Raw genomic sequence first — 19,512 nt, 5'->3', positions numbered from 1 at the left:
AAATATCAAAACAACAGCACTTTCTGGCTATTGAGGGAGTGCAGCATAGGTTCACGAGGTCAATTCCTGGAATGGCGAGACTACCTTATGCTGAAAGACTGGGGCAAATGGGCTTGTATACCCTTGAGTTTAGAAGACTGAGAGGGGATCTGATTGAGACATATAAGATTATTAAAGGATTGGACACTCTGGAGGCAGGAAACATGCTTCCGCTGATGGGTGAGTGCCGAACCAGAGGACACAGCTTAAAAATAGGGGGTAGATCATTTAGGACAGAGATGAGGAGAAACATCTTCACCCAGAGAGTAGTGGCTGTGTGGAATGCTCTGCCCCAGAGGGCAGTGGAGGCGCAGTCTCTGGATTCATTTAAGAAAGAGTTGGATAGACCTCTCAAGGATAGTGGAATCAAGGGTTATGGAGATAAGGCAGGAACAGGATACTGATTAAGGATGATCAGCTATGATCATATTGAATGGTGGTGGAGACTCAAAGTGCAGAATGGCCTACTCCTGCACCTCTTGTCTATTGTCTATTTAAAAAGGAGGAAGAGAGACAAAGGCAGAGACCACATGGTCAGAGACAGAAACCTACCCGGTTGTCTGACACAGCAGTGAATCTGCACAGTTACTACCTTTGCTGTTTGAGTTCATGTATCTCTGTACATTGAAGTGTGTCTTGGAAGAATTAGCAAACAGTAAAGTTCACAGCTGACTAGGGAGGAACCTGTGTGGGAGAGCTCACAGCACAGGAAAAGCTAAGTGCATAGATTTTAAATGTAACCTGACTGTAAATCTGAGCAGGGTGGGTTCATTTTTGATGATGGATCTTATTGAGATCTGTCTCTTGATTAAATTTTAAAAATATGAAACAGAGAACTAAGTTAGCCAAGAGCAGTGCCTTTTAGAGCAGTAAGACCATGCTATTTTCTGAGTTTGGAGATTGTGAAGGAGCAAAGATGGCCTTTAGTAGAGTGATGTGCTTTTCCTGTCGATAAAGAAGAGTTTCCATGTTACTGATGATTATGTATGCAGGAAGTGTGTTTGTTTGCGAATCCTATCAGATTGCATGGATTGAGTGGAACGGCAGTCAGAGGCAATGAGAAATTTACAGGAGCTGGGGCTGTGATTGATGGCAGTTATAGGAAGGGAGAACAACCATAGATATAGTCAGGTAGATGTGTTAACTCCAGGAAAGGTAGGAGAGGGAGGCAGGTAGCGCAGGAGTGTCCTATGGCTATCCCCATCTCAAACAAGTACATTGTGGTGGAACATGTACAGGATGATGAACTCTCAGGGTATGTAACGCAAAATGCCAAGTTTCTGTTATCGAGACTGGTTCTAATGAGGGGTACATTAGATTCCAAGCAATGAATTGTGATAGGGGACTCTCTATTTGGAGGCACAGTCAGACATTTCTGTGGTTGGCAGTGAGAAATCAGAAGGTTGTGTTGTCTCCCGGGTACCAGGATCAAGGATATCTCGGAGAGAGTGCAGAATATTCTCAAAAGAGGAGAGGAACCAGTAGGAGGTCATTGTGCAATTGGAACTAATGACATAGGAAGGGAAAAGGATGTGATTCTGAGGGGAGAATCTAGAAAGGCAGGAATTTAAAAAGGAGGTCCTTGAAGCTCGTAATGTCCGATTATTCCAGGTGCTATGAGCTAGTGAGGGCAGGAGTAGAAGGATTGAGCAGATGAATGCATTGCTGAGGAGCTGGTGTGTGGGAGAAAGGTTCACATGTTTTAAATCATTGGAATCTCTTCTGGGGTTGAAGTGACCTGTACAAGAAGGACGAATTACACATGAATTGGAAGGGGACTAATATACTGGCAGGGAGATTTGCTAGAGCTGCTCGGGATAATTTGAACTAGTAAGCTGGGGGGTGGGGGGAGGTGGGACCCAGGGAAATAGTGAGGAAAGAGATCAATCTGAGACTGGTACAGTTAGGAAGAGGACCAAGTCAAATAGTCAGGGCAAGACGGAAAAAAGCAGAGAATGAGGGAGGACTGATAAATTAAACTGTATTTCAATGCAAGAGGCCTAACAGGGAAGGCAGATGAACTCAGGCACGGTTAGGAACACGGGACTGGGATATCATAGCAATTACAGAAACATGGCTCAGGGATGGGCAGGACTGGCAGCTTAATGTTCCAGGATACAAATGCTACAGGAAGGATAGAAAGGGGGCGCAAGAGAGGAGGGGGGGTGGCATTTTTGATAAGGGATGGCATTGTAACTGTGCTGAAGGAGGATATTCCTGGAAATACATCTAGGGAAGTTATTTGGGTGAAACTGAGAAATATAAAAGGGATGATAACCTTATTGGGGTTGTACTATAGAACTCCCAATGATCAGTAGGAAATTGAGAAACAAATCTGTAAGGAGATTTCAGTTATCTGTAAGAATAATAGGGTGGTTATGGTAGGGGATTTTAACTTTCCAAACATAGACTGAGACTGCCATAGCATTAAAAATTTAGATGGAGAGGAATTTATTAAGTGTGTACAAAAAAGTTTTCTGATTTAGTATGTAGATGTACCTACTAGAGAAGGTGCAAAACTTGACCGACTCTTGGGAAATGAGGCAGGGCAGATGACTGAGGCATCAGTGGGGGACCACTTTGGGGCCAGCGACCATTATACTATTAGATTTAAAATAGTGATGGAAAGGATAGACCAGATCTAAAATTTCTAAATTGGAAGGAGGCCAAATTTGAAGCATTAGATATTGGACAAGAACTTTCAAAAGCTGATTGGGGCAGATGTTCACAGGTAAAGGGATGGCTGGAAAATGGGAAGCCTTTAAAATGAGATACTGAGAGTCCAGAGACAGTATATTCCTGTTAGGGTGAAAGGAAAGGCTGGTAGGTATAGGGAATGCTGGATGACGAGAGAAATTGAGGTTTTGATCAAGAAAAAGAAGGGAGCATCGGTCAGGTATAGACAGGATAGATCAAGTGAATCCTTAGAAGAGTGCAAAGGCAAAAGGAGTATACGTAAGAGGGAAATCAGGAGGGCAAAAAGTGGACATGAGATAGCTTTGGCAAGTAGGATTAAAGAGAAGCCAAAGGGATTTTACAAATATATTAGGGACAAAAGGGTAACTGGGAAGAGAATAGGGCCCCTCAAAGATCAACAAGGTGGCCTATGTGTGGAACCATAGGAGATCGGGGAGTTACTAAATGAGATTTTTGCATCAGTGTTTACTGTGGAGAAGGACATGGAAAATATAGAATGTGAGGAATTAAATGACATCTTGTTAAATGTCCATATTATAGAGGAGGAAGTGCTGGATGGCCTGAAATGCATAAAGGTGGATAGATCCCCTGGACTTGATCAGATGTACCCTAGAACTTGGTGAGGAGCTAGGGAAGTGATTGCTGGGCCTCTTACTGAGATATTTGTATCATCAATAGTCACAGATGAGGTGCCGGAAGACTGGAAGTTGGTTAACGTGCTCCCACTGTTTAAGAAATGTGGTAAGGAAACGCCTGACATGGTGAGCTGTTGCGCATCCTGACAGACAGGATTTCATATATTTGGAAAGGCAAAGACTCATTACGGATAGTCCAATGGCTTTGTGCTTGTGAAATCATGTCTCACGAACTTAACTGAACTTTTTAAAGAAATCACTAGGAGGATTGAGGAGAGCAAAGCGGTGGACATGATCTATATGGACTTCAGTAAGGTGTTTGAGAAGGTTTCCCGTGGGAGACTGGTTAGCAAGGTTAGATCTCATGGAATACAGGGTGAACTAGCCATTTGGATACAGAACTGGCTTAAAGGTAGAAGACAGAGAGTGGTGGAGGAAGGTTGTTTTTCAGACTGGAGGCCTGTGACCAGTGAAGTGCCACAAGGATCAGTGCTGGGTCCACTGTTTTTCATCATTTATATAAATGGTTTGTATGTGAAATTAGGAGGTATGGTTAGTAAGTTTGCAGATGACAGCAAAATTAGAGATGTAGTGGTCAGCAAAGAAGTTTAACTCAGATTATGACTGGATCTTGATCAAATGGGCCAATGTGCAGAGGAGTGGCAGGTGGAGTTTAATTTAGATAAATGTGAGGTACTGCATTTTGGAAAGGCAAATCAGGGCAGGATTTATGTACTTAATGGTAAGGTACTGGGGAGTGTTGCTGAACAAAGAGACTTTGAAATGCAGGTTCATAGGTCCTTGAAAGTGGAGTCTCAGGTAGATAGGATAGTGAAGGCAGCATTTGGTATGCTTTCTTTTATTGGTCAGAGTATTGAGTACAGGAGATCGGAGGTCATGTTGCAGCTGTATAGGATATTGGTGAGGCCAATTTTAGAATATAGTGTGCAATTCTGGTCTCTCTCCTATCGGAAGGATCTTGTGAAACTAAGGGTTTTGAAAAGATTGACAGGAATGTTGTCAGGTATGGAGGGTTTGAGCTATACGGAAAGGCTGAGTAGGCTGGGGCTGTTTCTCTGGAGTGTTGGAGGCTGATGGGTGACCTTTTGAGGTTTATAAAATCATGAAGGGCATGGATAGGATAAATAGACAAGGTATTTTCCCTGGGGTGAGGAGTCCAGGACTAGAGGCCATATGTTTTGGGTGAGAGGAAGAAAGATTTAAAAGGGACCTAAGGGGAAACATGTTCACACAGAGGGTGGTGCATGTCTGGAATGAGCTGCCAGAGGAAGTGGTGGAGGCAGGTGCAACGACAACATTTAAAAGACATCTGGATGGGTATATGAATAGGAATAGTTTGGAGGAATATGGATCAAATGCTGTAAAATGGGACTAGATTATTTTAGGATATCTGGTTGGCATGGCTGAGTTGGACTGAAGCGTCTACTTCTATGCTGTACAGCTCTGTGACTCTATGACACCATCACTCTGATATCAAATGTCTCCATCTTATTTGCTGTTTCATCAGTCAGCAGTTAAACAAGCACTCAGTCTGCTCATCAGTCATTCAGTCAGCCAGTCAAATATTTGTAATATAATAATAATTTAAGCATATAACCCAGATTGTATGAGCAAATGTAAGATAACATACTGGTATGCATAGCTAGTTATCAATAAACTTCTAGATATCATCCTCAACAAGATTCTGCATCACATGGTTAATGTATAGAAAAACGCAAAAATATATGAGGAGAAGATCAGATAATGATTGGAAAGGATCTTTCGGTCATGATGCAGTGGACGACCATTTCCAGGACATGTGGAGAGTTATTTACGGGTATCTATTGATATTGGAGGAAACAGTGCTGCTACACTTGGCCTATGAGCAATGCTGGGAAGGCAAGGTACCAGATGGATTTAGCCTGGCTTTTGTCCTTTCACCCATCTACTCTCTGAAGGTCACTAATGGTTCAAAATGAAATGACTATGAAAATAAGGGCACACCACCACATTGCAACATTTCCATAATAAATGCACACCCAGTAAGCTGATTGGTCACCGGCCTCTTATTAAAACTAGCAATAGCTGGATGTGAATGTGTGCATGGTTCCTGGTAAAAAGGTCCCAATTGTAACTCACTTCCTGATATCAGGGCTTTTACCCGAAACATTGATTTTACTGCTCCTCGGATGCTGCCTGAACTTTTCCAGCACCATTCTAATCTAGACTTCCTGATATCAACCAACCCAAGTTTTGGAAGGGAGGTTACACTTATGAATTGTTCTTCTCTCAGATGCTTCCTGATCTCTTAAATATTTCCACGATTTTGCTTTTCTGGATCTGATTTCCAACATTCACATGATTTTGCTTTCACTAGACCTACCACTGGTTTATATGGAAGGCATGTCATTGTCTAGTGCTGCCTTTTAGAGCAACAAATCTAATTGAGGTTTTCAAAAATGATGAGAGGGTCAGGATAGAATTGATAGGGAGCAACTGTTCCCTCTCCCGCCCTCACATTCTCAATTCCTTCACAAGTTTAAAGTGATTGCCACAAGAAACAAAAGAGACATGAATGAAAACGTGTTCCTGCAATTAGTTATTGGGGTCTGGATTGCTTCACCTGATGGAGTGGTAGAGGCAGGTTCAAATATTCGTTACTTGGAAACAAAGGATGCGAGGATGTATGGGCAGAGGGTCAGACTCTACACTATGTAAATTCTTAATTTTTTATTCTGTTATGGGACATGGGTATCATGAGCTGGGCTAGCATTCTAAAGTGTTTTCTTTAATTCATTCACTTGAATGTTGCTGCCCAAGCCAATATTTATTACCCATGCCTATCTGCCCATTAAGAATCAACCACATTGCTGTGGGTCTGGAGTCACATGTAGGCCAGGTCAGGGATGGATGGCAGATTTACTTCTCTGAAGGATATCAGTGAACCAGATGGATCTTTTCAAACAATTGGCAATGGTTTTATAGTTATCATTTGACTTGTAATCCTGGAGTTTTATTAAATTAATGGCAGAATTTGAACCCAGGTTCCTGCATTAATAGGGTGAGTGGTGATACCACTAGGCCATTGGCTCCCCAACATGGCAGGTTACCTTCTTGACGATTAATCCAGAGACCCAGGTAATGTTCAGGAAACATCTGGTGCATATCCTGCCATGGCAGTAAATCTGAATCTAATGATGACCATGAACTCATCACTGACTTTCAGAAGAAATAATTTGGTTCATTATTGTCCTTCCTCAGTTTGATCTACCGGTGACTCTAGACCCATAGTAATGTAATTGACCCTTAAATGTCTTCTGGCCAATTTGGGGTGGACAACAATTGTTGGCCAAACCAGAGATGCCACTTCCTGTGAATGAATTAAAGAAAAATGGATTGCTCGCTCAGATGGCTGGTGCAAAAATGATCAGAGAAATGGCCTCCTTCTGTGCTATAACAATTCTGTGACTCTGTGCCCTCTGGATCTCTGTATTGTTCATAATATTGTGCAACTTCATAACATCTGCTTCAGTCACCTTCCATCACAGTTGGCCAAAATGTATCAAATAAGATTCAATGCCATGACACTACAAGCAGATTCTCATGATGCTGACATTCCTGACCACATGGTCAGCACTTTTACCATTTCAGGGAAGAATAAGGAAGTTTTAAGCCAGGGGAATTACTTTTCTTCTTATTCGCTATGCTTCACTCTGACAAATCCTCCCAACCATATCCTGCTAACAAGTCTATGAAAGCAGAGCAGAATATAATATAGATGAAAGGTTACAGCAGAGTTAAGTTATTAAAAGATTGGACTCAGCAGTGTAAAAAAAATGCTACTAGAAATAATTACTATTTAAATTTTCCACATTAGGAATCAATAATATATGGGCTGATTTTTCATTTGGTACATCAACCATAAAATGATGTTTTTCAAAAAAAAGCTGCAAGTATGAGATTGCGTTTCAGAGATGCTACACAGCCGTTATCATTTAAGGCCAATGAAACCACCATAAGCTTCAATACATTGGAAAGCTCATGACTCCTTTCTGAAGAGTCACTAATAAAATATGATTTGATTGATGAGAAACTCTTCAGGCTTTGTTACATTGCTGCTGACCTTTGCTGCTTCTCACCCAGCTAAAGAAATTAATATGAACCCAAAGCAATGGATCATCCAATACCTTTATGACAACATTTTTAAAAGAGATGGACTTTCATCAGAATGCAATTTTAACATGAATGAAATCTTCCAGAGCCTGGCAGGACTAACTGAATTATAACATTCCAGTTTAGATACAGTTCGTTAAATTATTATTTTAATCATTATTCTCCCCATCATCCCCAACACAAACCTTTCAAAGATGGGTTCTGAAGAAGTCAATTTCTGAAGAAGGGTCACCAGACTCGAAACGCTAACTCTTTTTTCTCTGCATAGATGCTGCCGGAGCTGCTAAGATTCTTCAACACTTTCTGTTTTGTTTCTGATCTCCAGCACCTTGTTTTATTCTTTCAAGGGTGGGTTTCTTTAAAACTCTTTTAGATATCTTCTAACCAACCTGTTCCGAGATGTTAAACGAATAAAATATCAAAAACTGCAGATGCTGGAAATCAGAAATTGCTGGAAAAGCTCAGTAGATCTGGCAGCATCTGTGGAGAGGTAAAAAAGAGTTAATGTTTCAGGTCCATTGACCCTTCTACAGAATGCTCAGACATTACATTTGGATTAGGTGGAACTTGAACCTGAATTACCTGGTTCAAATTTAGGGATAATACCGCCATACCATGGAAATCCTGAGACTCATAATACTTAGTTACAGATGATAGTCTTTTGCCATAAGATAGACATGAATCATTGAGTGAAATCTACATTTAATTTTAAATCAATCTGCCCAGGGATATTATGTGACTCTTCTGGTTGAATTTGGGACTGAAACCCAGGCTTCCGAGCTCAGAGTAGAGGCATTACCACTGTACCATAAGAGCCCTTCTCCCCTATTCCCTCCTATTATACCTGACATTCCGAAAGGGACACATTAAAACTAAGGAACTCTCTTCCCTAGAGAGTGGCTGAGGTAGGGTCATTGGTCATTTCTGAGGCAAACATGGATGAATTCTTCATTGACAAGGAGGAGTGGATTGAGGGTAGGCAGGAATGTGAAGGTATGGTCACAATCGGATCAACCAAGACCTTATTGAATGGTCAGAGGGGCTGACTGGCCATGTCAAACCTCCAATTTGTAATTAGCTGTTCTGACTGACATCCAGGAACATGCACACTAGCACTGACAAGGAGGTGATAACCGATAGATACTATTGCTGTTAATCCAGAGTACCAGGTAACGTTATGGGGACCTGGGTTCAATTACCGCCATGGCAAATGGTGAAGTTTGAATCCAAAAACAACCTCTAATGAAGAGACTAATGATGACCATTGTCGATTGTTGGGAAAACCCATCTGGCTCACTTACATCGTCTTAGGGAAGGAAACTGTCATCCTTACCTGGTCTGGCCTGTATGTGACTCCAGACCCACAGCAATGTGGTTGCCCTCCTGGGCAATCAGGGATGGGCAAGAAATGTTGGCCTAACCAGCGATGCCATCATCCTGAATGAAAAACAAAGTGCAATCTGTCATGAATATTTATCAAAGATTGATACAGACTTAATAAACAACTAAAAATGAAAAAAAAAGGACTCGTGAAGACAATAAAATAGAATATTTATTAGTTTTTTTCAAATATTAGCTATTGCACAGGTACAGTCTGAAAAAAACTGGAGATAGACTTATGTCCTGGATTGTTGGTGTCAACAGACATTCCCTTCATAGATCCTCCTTAAGAAAGATTCCAGGAAAGAGAAACTTCAGTTCTAAAGTTAGATTGAAGAAGTTGAGATTTGGAGACGTCAAGGCAGAGAGGAGATATAAGACAGATTTTCAAAATCTTGAGCAGGCTGGATAGGGAGAAATGTTCCGCTTGTAAAAATTAAAATATAAGCAAGAGGGCATAGATTTAAAGTGATGTGCAAACAAAACAAGGTAATGTAAGGAAAAACATGTTTTCACTCAGCGAGTAGTTGTATATGGAATGTATTGCCTGGAAATGTGATGGAGGTACGTTCATTTGAGGCAATCAAGAGGGACATCAGATGATTATTTGAATAGGAATAGTGCTCAGAAATGCAGGGAAAAGGCAGGAGATTGGTACTGGGCATTGATGCTTGTTTGAAGAGCTGGTGCTGGCAGGATGAGCCAGAAGGCCTCATTCTGCATTGTAACAATTCTGTGATTCTGTGACATGCTCCTTGTGGGAATAGGTTCTGCCTTCTCACCATTCCCAAGACAAAGATGTTTCTCCAGAATTCCTTAATTAATTGTGTTGGTGATTTTAGTTAAGACCAGTGGGCGGCACGGTGGCACAGTGGTTAGCACTGCTGCCTCACAGCGCCTGAGACCCAGGTTCAATTCCCGCCTCAGGCGACTGACTGTGTGGAGTTTGCACGTTCTCCCCGTGTCTGCGTGGGTTTCCTCCGGGTGCTCCGGTTTCCTCCCACAGTCCAAAGATGCGCAGGGTCAGGAGAATTGACCATGCTAAATTGCCCGTAGTGTTAGGTAAGGGGTAAATGTAGGGGTATGGGTGGGTTTCGCTTCGGCGGGTCGTTCTGGACTTGTTGGGCCGAAGGGCCTGTTTCCACACTGTAATGTAATGTAATCTAATCTAACCATAAGACATAGGAGCGGAAGTAAGGCCATTCGGCCCATCGAGTTCACTCCGCCATTCAATCATGGCTGATGGGCATTTCAACTCCACTTACCCGCATTCTCCCCGTAGCCGTTAATTCCTTGTGACATCAAGAATTTATCAATTTCTGCCTTGAAGACATTTAGCGTCCCAGCCTCCACTGCACCCTGCGGCAATGAATTCCACAGGCCCACCACTCTCTTGATGAAGAAATGTCTCCGTATTTCTGTACTGAATTTACCCCCTCTAATTCTAAGGCTGTGTCCACGGGTCCTAGTCTCCTCGCCTAACGGAAACAATTTCTAGCGTCCACCCTCTCCAAGTCATGTATTATCTTGTAAGTTTCTATTACATCTCCCCTTAATCTTCTAAACTCCAATGAATACAATCCCAGGATCCTCAGCTGTTCCTCGTATGTTAGACCTACCATTCCAGGGATCATCCGTGTGAATCTCTGCTGGACACGCTCCAGTGTCAGTATGTCCTTCCTGAGGTGTGGGGACCAAAACTGGACACAGTACTCCAAATGGGGCCTAACCAGAGCTTTATAGAGTCTCAGTAGCACAACAGTGCTTTTATATTCCAACTCCTTTGAGATAATTGACAACATTGCATTCGCTTTCTTAATCACGGACTCAACCTGCATGTTTACCTTTAGAGAATCCTCAACTAGCACTCCCAGATCCCTCTGTACTTTGGCTTTACGAATTTTCTCACCGTTTAGAAAGTAATCCATGCTTCTATTCTTTTTCCCAAAGTGCAAGACCTCGCATTTGCTCACATTGAATTCCATCAACCATTTCCTGGACCACTCTTCCAAACTATCTAGATCCTTCTGCAGCCTCCCCACTTCCTCAGTACTACCTGCCTATCCACCTAACTTTGTATCATCGGCAAACTTCGCTAGAATGCTCCCAGTCCCTTCATCCAGATCATTAATATATAATGTGAACAGCTGCGGCCCCAACACTGAACCCTGTGGGACACCGTTTGTCACCGGCTGCCATTCTGAAAAAGAACCTTTTATCCTAACTCTCTGCCTCCTGTCAGACAGCCAATCCTCAATCCATACCAGTACCTCACCTCAAACACCATGGGCCCTCACCATGGGCAGCCTCCCAAGTGGCACCTTATCAAAGGCCTTTTGGAAGTCTAGGTCGACCACATCCACTGGGTTTCCGCGGTCTAACCTACTTGTCACCTCTTCAAAGAACTCCAACAGGTTTGTCAGGCACGACATCCCCTTACTAAATCCATGCTGACTTGTTCTAATCCGACCCTGCTCTTCCAAGAATTTAGAAACCTCATCCTTAATGATGGATTCTAGAATTTTACCAACAACCGAGGTTAGGCTAATTGGCCTATAATTTTCCATCTTTTGCCTTGATCCTTTCTTGAACAAGGGGGTTACAACAGCGATCTTCCAATCATCTGGGACTTTCCCTGACTCCAGTGACTTTTGAAAGATCTCAACCAATGCCTCCGCTATTTCCTCAGCCACCTCCCTCAGAACTCTAGGATGTAACCAATCAGGGCCAGGAGATTTATCAATTTTAAGACCTTTTAGCTTTTCTAGCACTTTCTCTTTTGTAATGGCAACCATTCTCAACTCAGCCCCCTGACTCCCTTTAATTGTTGGCATATTACTCATGTCTTCCACTGTGAAGACTGACACAAAGTCTTGATCAGCATTTATGGCTTTGCCCTATACCACAGGTGAAAACACGACCATTACTCCATTAGAGCATAGTGGTAGTGTCCCTACTCTGGGATTCAAGGGTTCAAATCCCACCTACTCCAGAGGTGTGCATCTCTGAACAGGTTGATTAAAAAAATAGGTTTAATTTTTTAAAACTTCAGAATTTTAAAGATCTCTTCCTGGCCACCCTGCTAACTTTTCCTTTCAAGAGTAAATGGAGAATCCTTCACTAATTAGTGCAACTTTGCAGTTTGGTATAATCGTGATGAACCATTTTCACATATTCTCAAGTGTCTTCATAACCTTTTTATAATAAAAGTGACAAGAACCATGCACAGGATTCCAAACGTCTCACATAATTATTACAAACTAAAGTCTAACAGCTCTAGTTTATACGGCATTCAATAACTGTGAAAATCAAGAATCCTTTAACAAGAATCCTGAAGGAGGCTGGATGAAAAGATAAAAATGACTGAATTGATGAAATGCGCTCTTACTTCACGTTTTCTTTAGAATTTCTTTGATATTTTTAATCTCTTCCAGAGACCTCCTTGAATTTGTCTAAGATTCTGATGTTGCTATGCCAACATTAATCCTACATTACTTTTTCTTATAGGGAATAACAAAGAAGGAAATGATTATAGAATAAGGATTGAATAGAGACAAAACCATACAAGTTGCTCATTAATAAGTCTATTAAAAATTGACTGAGAGAGTTATCCACTCGCACTGCGTGCTTTCTCACAAAATCTTATGAAAATTATGTCTCTCAAAAGTGAAGTACATGCTAATTAATTGAGAACCTTGTTAAAGTATACTGTTTAAAGTTTAATATTTGATCATAAACTATACTATTCATGAATTCTGTATTGGTTTGACATATAGAACAGTCACAGATGCAGACAGGATACCCTGAATTCCTGGTGATGCGGAATAAAGTAGAAACCCTTCTTTATTTACACACCCCCTCAGATTTATGCTACAATTTTAATCTAAAAAAGGATCCCATCCCTTGTGGATAGATTCCTCCCAGACTCAAATAAACCTCCATTTCAAAATGAGGAGCTTCAAGCAGGCTCTCTTGAATTAACAAAGTTAAAAATCACACATCATTAGGTTATGGTCCAACAGGTTTATTTGGAAGCACTAGCTTTCAAAGCGCTGCCCTTTCATCAGGTAGCTGATCACACTATAACCTGGTATAGTGTGATCTTTAACATTGTCCACTCCAGTCCAACACCAGCAGCTCCATATCTTGAATTAATAAGGAGCGTGTTTATTCGTTACTAAGCACAGGAAGAAATTTGCTACACATAGACTAGAAATAAGGCAAGACCAAAACATTACATTAAAAAATGGAAAGATAGGTCAGTCTTTGAATTGTTTGCAAAGAGCAGATAGTTGAAGTTTGTAGCCATTACAGTTGAGTTTATCAGTACAATTGATGTTAACAATTGAACAGTTGCTTTTTTGAGATTCTTGGTTTTGTAAACTGATCAAAGTTCCTTTGTCATAATTCTTCTTAAAAACAAAACTGGTTTGCAGCATTTGAAGTGAGAAACAGTTTTACTTGCAATATAGGTGTAAATAAAAGATTTGACTGAGACCAACATGTGAACATTCAATTAAAGTTTTACCTGCACATCCACCAATGTCTTTAGGGAACATCTCCGGGACACCCGCATCAATCAACCACACTGCCCTGTGGCCCAACATTTCAACTCTCCCTCCCACTCTGCTGAGGATATGCAGGTCCTGGGCCTCCTCCACCGCTGTTCCCTCACCACTCGACGCCTGGAGGAAGAACGCCTCATCTTCCGCTTCAGAACAATTCAACCCCAGGGCATCAATATGGACTTCACCAGTTTCCTCATTTCCCCTCCCCCAACTTACCCCAGTTCCAACCTTCCAGCTCAGCACCATCCTCATGACCTGTCCTACCTGCCACTCTTCCTTCCCACCTATCCGCTCCACCCTCCTCTCTGACCTCACACCTCCATCCCCACCCCCATCCACCCATTGTACTCTTTGCTACCTTCCCCCACCCTCCACTCTGACCTATCACCTCCATCCTCACCCCCATTCACATTTTGTACTCTTTGCTACTTTCTCCCCACCCCCACCCCCCCTCTCATTTATCTCTCGACTTTGCAGGCTCTCTGCCTCTATTCCTGATGAAGGGCTTTTGCCCGAAACATCGATTTTCCTGCTCCTTGGATGCTGCCTGACCTGCTGTGCTTTTCCAGCACCACTCTAATCCAGACTCGGGTTTCCAGCATCTGCAAGTCCTTGTTTTTACCTTTTGTGAACATTCAAACCCAAGCTGGTTCATACGAGAGTGTTCAGCTCCATTATTCCCCATCAGTAGAGTTGAGGCTCACTTTTTAACTGGGGTCCTTTTGTCTATTCTTCAAAAAAGAAAAACAAAAAAAGTCAGCAATTGGGACATAATCGGGAATGAGGATTGCTGTTAAGAAGGGGTTAGTCAACACTCAGATACTTTTATAATTACAAGAGATCACAGTTCAGTCTATTTGAATTTTCTTTGATACCTATCCCATCGGTCTCACACAGAAGCTTTCATACAGTGTTATCCTGTCTCTGTAGCAATCTTCTTTCAAAAAAAAAATTTGGAATCAGTGAAATGGGGAAAATAGAGGAAATGGGGAAAAGAGGGAAAACGGAGGAATACCTTGGTTCCAAAACAAGGACAAGGAGAAAGTGAGGACTGCTGGAGAGTCAGAATCGAAAAGTGTAGCACTGGAAAAGTACAGCAGGTCAGGCAGCATCTGAGGAGCAGGGGAGTCGATGTTTCAGGCATAAGCTCATCATGAAGGGTTTATGCCTGAAACGTCAACTCTCCAGCTCCTCGGATGCTGCCTGACCTGCTGTTCTTTTCCAGCGCACTTTTCGACTCAAAAGCAAGGACAGACAATATAAAATAAAGGATACCATTCTGAAGGTTTTCAGGAGCAGACAGTCTTGAGTACAATAAAATAAAACAAGAACTATGGATTTCTGGAGAAATTCAGCAGGTCTGGCATTATCTGTGGACAGGAAGCAGAGTTAACATTTCAAGTCCAGTGATGCTTCTTCAGGGCTGAGTCCTGAGTGTATCAGTCTTGAAAGTGAGAAGGTGTGTGGAGATATGTGTTCACAAAATAGACAATACTCTCAGCCTCATTAACAGGTGCATAGAGGATAAGAGTTGGAGGTTAATCTAACCTTGTATAGGACACTGTTTAGACGTCTCTTGGAATAGTGAATATCATTCTGGACATCACACTATAGGAAGGGGTGAATGTGTTGGAAAAATTGTAGAAAATGTTGATGAGAATGGTTCCAAGGATGGGATACTTTAGTTATGAGAAATAATTAGAGACGTTGGTGCTGTTTTCCTTAAAGTGAAGCAAATTGAGTGATGATTCAGCTCTGAGGAAGGGTCACGTGACCCAAAATGTTAAGTCTGCTTTCTCTCCACAGATGTTGCCAGACCGGATGAGCTTTTCCAGAAATTTAAGTTTTTGTTTCTGATGTCGAACATCCACAGCTCTTTGGGTTTTTATGAGGGAAGGTTGTGTCTATTTTTCAGCAACACTCAAATTCCATACAACTAACCATTCAGATTTTTCATGATCTATTGACATTGCCAGTCATTTCCATAAACTAGCGTTCATTCTGAATAAATTCATGCTATGATGGCAGAATTTAATGCAATACTTCTGCTCAGATTGGGAGGCATCAGGAGGCCAGAGAAATGTGAGAAAAGGCACTGTGGAGCATCTTCTGAACACCACAGCATTCTCAGTGAAACAGAAAAGGCCAACGAAGTCCATCACACTCAGAAGCCAAGTGATTCAGTTAATTCACTACTTATTTGTCACATAAGTGCCTCTTCCAGTTACTTCTGGCAGTGATGGATGGGAAGAATGGACCAATAATGGTGACCCATGGTAACAAATGCCAATGCCTCACCAGAACCTTGGCAACCCTCACTATGTTGGCGTCAAGGTGGTATTCATTATGCTGCTCTCGACCAGGTGTTGGCCCAACATTGCCCATCCACTCCTAGTGGTACTGCTGAGACCGATGACCTCTCAATCCTTCAAGGAACCAATAGATCTCAAAAGTAGGATAGTCAGCCTTGAAGTGACTGGAGACCCCACACCATCCAGTTAATTCCTAACTGGGTCAGCACTCCCAGAAATGGCTGAGGCAGGATTGTTGCTAGTTCTCTGGCTCAATATCAGGATTGCTGCTGCCCTGGAAAAAAAAGTCAGCAAATCAGACTTTACGTAAATATATCGAAAGCTTGAAAATCTTACCGCACAGCAAAATAGTTTAGTTTCCCTCCATTGCAAGGTATAACAGAAACAGTACCTGAAACCTGCTGCACCTGAGAAGCCAATGTCTCCTTTAAACATGAAAGCTGATAGTCAGGGAATTGCATGTGAAAATCTATTGGAGCACTGTGATGTGAGTCAAGTGTCTAGAAAAACGAAATACGATGCAAGTTGAAATTGCAATGGCTCCTTGAGTGAAATTTAATTTCTGTGAACTTGAGCAATGAGAAAAGTATTGGGAAACCTTTTGGTATTCCATCATGGCAAATAGATAGAGTGGAAATTAGACAGGTAAACAGATTGATTTGCTGTGTGGATGATGAAGTAAAGGTTACTATCACAACATATTGCCCAACAGATATTGCAAACAGAAAGTAGCTAGAGGGATTAGTTTGATGATTCTTCCACAATCAAATAAATATGAAAATGGAATGTGTCATGAAAGTAGAGACAGCCTATCTTCACTGATTGGGTCAGGAAGCTGAGGATCCAGTTGTAGAGGGCAGAGCTGAGACCGCAATCTCGGTGTTTGATTGGGATTATAGTGTTGAAGGTGGAGCTTTAGTCGATAATAGGAGTCTGATGTTGATATCCTTATTATCCAGATGTTCCAGAGATGAGTGTGGGGCCAGGGAAATAGCATCCACTGTGGACCTGTTTTGCCATTTTATTAATTATTAATAACATTTATTAATAATACATTAATAATAGCAGACATAGGATACAAGAGTACTGTGACACTATTTTGACCTCAACAGGAATATTGTGTCTACTTCTGGGCACCACACCTCAGGAAAGTCATAAGTCATTGGAGATAGTTTAAAAAGCTTTGGTAAAGAAGTGAGGAATATTTCCTTTTGAGACCAGAAAGACGAGAAGAGATTTGATTCAACGTCATACAGGATCTGATCAGAGTGAGTCGGAAGAAACCGGATACGCTTTTGTGGAGGCAGGTTGAATTGAAACATTCAAAAGGGTATTAGCCAGTTATCGATGAAGGAAATGTGCAGGGTTATGGAGGAAAAGCATGAGTATGGCACATTCAGAACCCAATGAGGGCACAATGGGCTGAATGGCCTCTTCTGTGCTGTAACAATTCTGTGATTCTGTTTGAGATGGGAGGCCATGTATTTTGGTCATGAAGTGGAAATTGTTATTGATCCTCACGAACATTAATTTTTCAAAGTTTGCCCATTATATTGCCTGTTTGGTATGGATAGGAATGGTATGCTTACTCACTGGTTCAACATCTCATTAAAGTGCACTGAGTGCAAGAACAAACAGAAGCAAATGATCCAATCATCAATTACTTCTTGCATATTTAAGCATTTCTAATCTCCTCTAAATAGTGACTGTGTCACTAGTTCTAAAAATGATGCAGTAGTTTGGATAAAGTTGCAATTCTTAATGAAGCTGGAAATAATTGGTGAAGGTATCACAGGTAATCCTCAAAAGGTTACAATACAGTTAATAGTGTGAATAAATTATTGGGGTGGCATGGTGCTAGCACTGCTGCCTCACAGCGCAAGAGACCTGGGTTTGATTCCAGCCTCAGGCGACTGTCTGTGTGAAGTTTGCATATTCTCACCATATCCGTATGGGTTTCCTTGAGGTGCTCTGTTTTCCTCCCACAGACCAAAGATGTGCAGGTCAGGTGAATTGGCCATGCTAAATTGCCGATAGTGTTAGGTACATTAGTCAGGATTAAATAGAGGGGAATGGGTCTGGGTGGGTTACTCTTCAATGGGTCAGTGTAGATTTGTTGGGTTGAAGGGCCTGTTTCCATACTGTAGAGAATCTAAACTAATTATATTGGCCAATGTGAACAAACCTCAACAGTGTATAAGCACCAGCTGTAGGTAATGTAAATGGACACAGAAATGCAGGGCTGAAAATGTGTTGCTGGAAAAGCGCAGCAGGTCAGGCAGCACCCAAGAAACAGGAGAATCGATGTTTCGGGCATAAGCCCTTCTTCAGAAATGAGGAAAGTGTGTCCAGCAGGCTAAGATAAAAGGTAGGGAGGAGGGACTTGGGGGAGGGACGTTGGAAATAGCAACACGACGGTTGGAGGAAGAGCGCCTCATCTTCCGCCTAGGAACCCTCCAATCACAAGGGATGAACTCAGATTTCTCCAGTTTCCTCATTTCCCCTCCCCCCACCTTGTCTCAGTCAAATCCCTCGAACTCAGCACCGCCTTCCTAACCTGCAATCTTCTTCCTGACCTCTCCGCCCCCACACCACTCCGGCCTATCACCCTCACCTTGACCTCCTTCCACCTATCGCATTTCCAACGCCCATCCCCCAAGTCCCTCCTCCCTACCTTTTATCTTAACCTGCTGGACACACTTTCCTCATTCCTGAAGAAGGGCTCATGCCCGAAACGTCGATTCTCCTGTTCCTTGGATGCTGCCTGACCTGCTGCGCTTTTCCAGCAACATATTTTCAGCTCTGATCTCCAGCATCTGCAGTCCTCACTTTCTCATAGAAATGCAGGATCAACAGGAAATCTGTTCAGAAACCACCAAAAAGGCTTTATGAGAGAATATTATACAAATTGTGACTGCTGTAAGACTGTGAACAGCCTATTCCTGCTCTTATTTCTTATAACTTCATAACACTGTTAATTTCTGAGGTACTGTGTTGGTTTAAAGTAATGTTTTATGATTTTGCTTTAGATAGCCTTTTAAATATTTTAGTGTGAATTTCTGTTACTGAAATAATTAACAGGGCAGCTGGTTCGAAAATCCAGTTTAAATTGATCTAAAAGTTGCAGAAGAGTTTGGGGTTATGTCCGCTTTAATGTCACCAGGTTCAACTTCAGATTTGTTTGTTAGCTTTGAAGAAATAAGTGACACTTTTAAATCTCACAGTCTGAACTGAGAATGGTAACTATCTTTAAAAGGGGTCTTGTACTTTGAGAAGGACTTTACATTGAAAACTGATCAATTGATAACATCTGTAGAAGATTTGAAAAATGTGTCCTGAAAACATTTGTTCTTAAGTGCTTAGTATTACAGCAAAAGTTAAGGTGAAGGGTTTTCATATAGTTGTCATCAGAGGAGGTAACATTGGTTGTACAACTTTTTTTTTAGATTAGATTACTTACAGTGTGGAAACAGGCCCTTCGGCCCAACGAGTCCACACCGACCCTGTGAAGAGCAATCCACTCAGACCCATTCCCCTACATTTACCCCTTCACCTAACATTACGGGCAATTTAGCATGGCCAGTTCACCTAACCTGCACATCTTTCGTCTGAGGGAGGAAAACAGAGCACCCAGAGGAAACCGGGAGGAAACTATAAGGATGCAGCATCTTTTACTATCAATAGATGTTAGTTTCCATGGCATAGGGA

The 19,512-nt window shown here is 41.9% G+C and overlaps 1 long non-coding RNA gene across 1 annotated transcript in view; it reads right to left on the bottom strand.

The window, feature by feature from the left end:
* LOC148141114 (uncharacterized) overlaps positions 1-16,051 on the bottom strand; it is a 35,903-nt gene extending 19,852 nt beyond the window's left edge. Inside the window, exons 1-3 of the long non-coding RNA XR_015752771.1 lie at positions 15,791-16,051; positions 14,115-14,223; positions 8,878-8,981 (exon numbers count right to left, since the gene is read on the bottom strand). This is a non-coding gene — a long non-coding RNA (uncharacterized LOC148141114). The remainder of the gene's footprint in view (positions 1-8,877; positions 8,982-14,114; positions 14,224-15,790) is intronic.
* Between the last annotated feature and the right edge of the window lie 3,461 nt (positions 16,052-19,512).

This window comes from Chiloscyllium plagiosum, unplaced genomic scaffold (genome assembly GCF_037043375.1).
Source record: "Chiloscyllium plagiosum isolate Xiang-an unplaced genomic scaffold, Cpla_swu_hap1 HiC_scaffold_34, whole genome shotgun sequence".
NCBI lineage: Eukaryota > Metazoa > Chordata > Chondrichthyes > Orectolobiformes > Hemiscylliidae > Chiloscyllium > Chiloscyllium plagiosum.
Note: the sequence above shows the minus strand (reverse complement) of the source record. Positions and strands in the feature narration are given on the sequence as shown.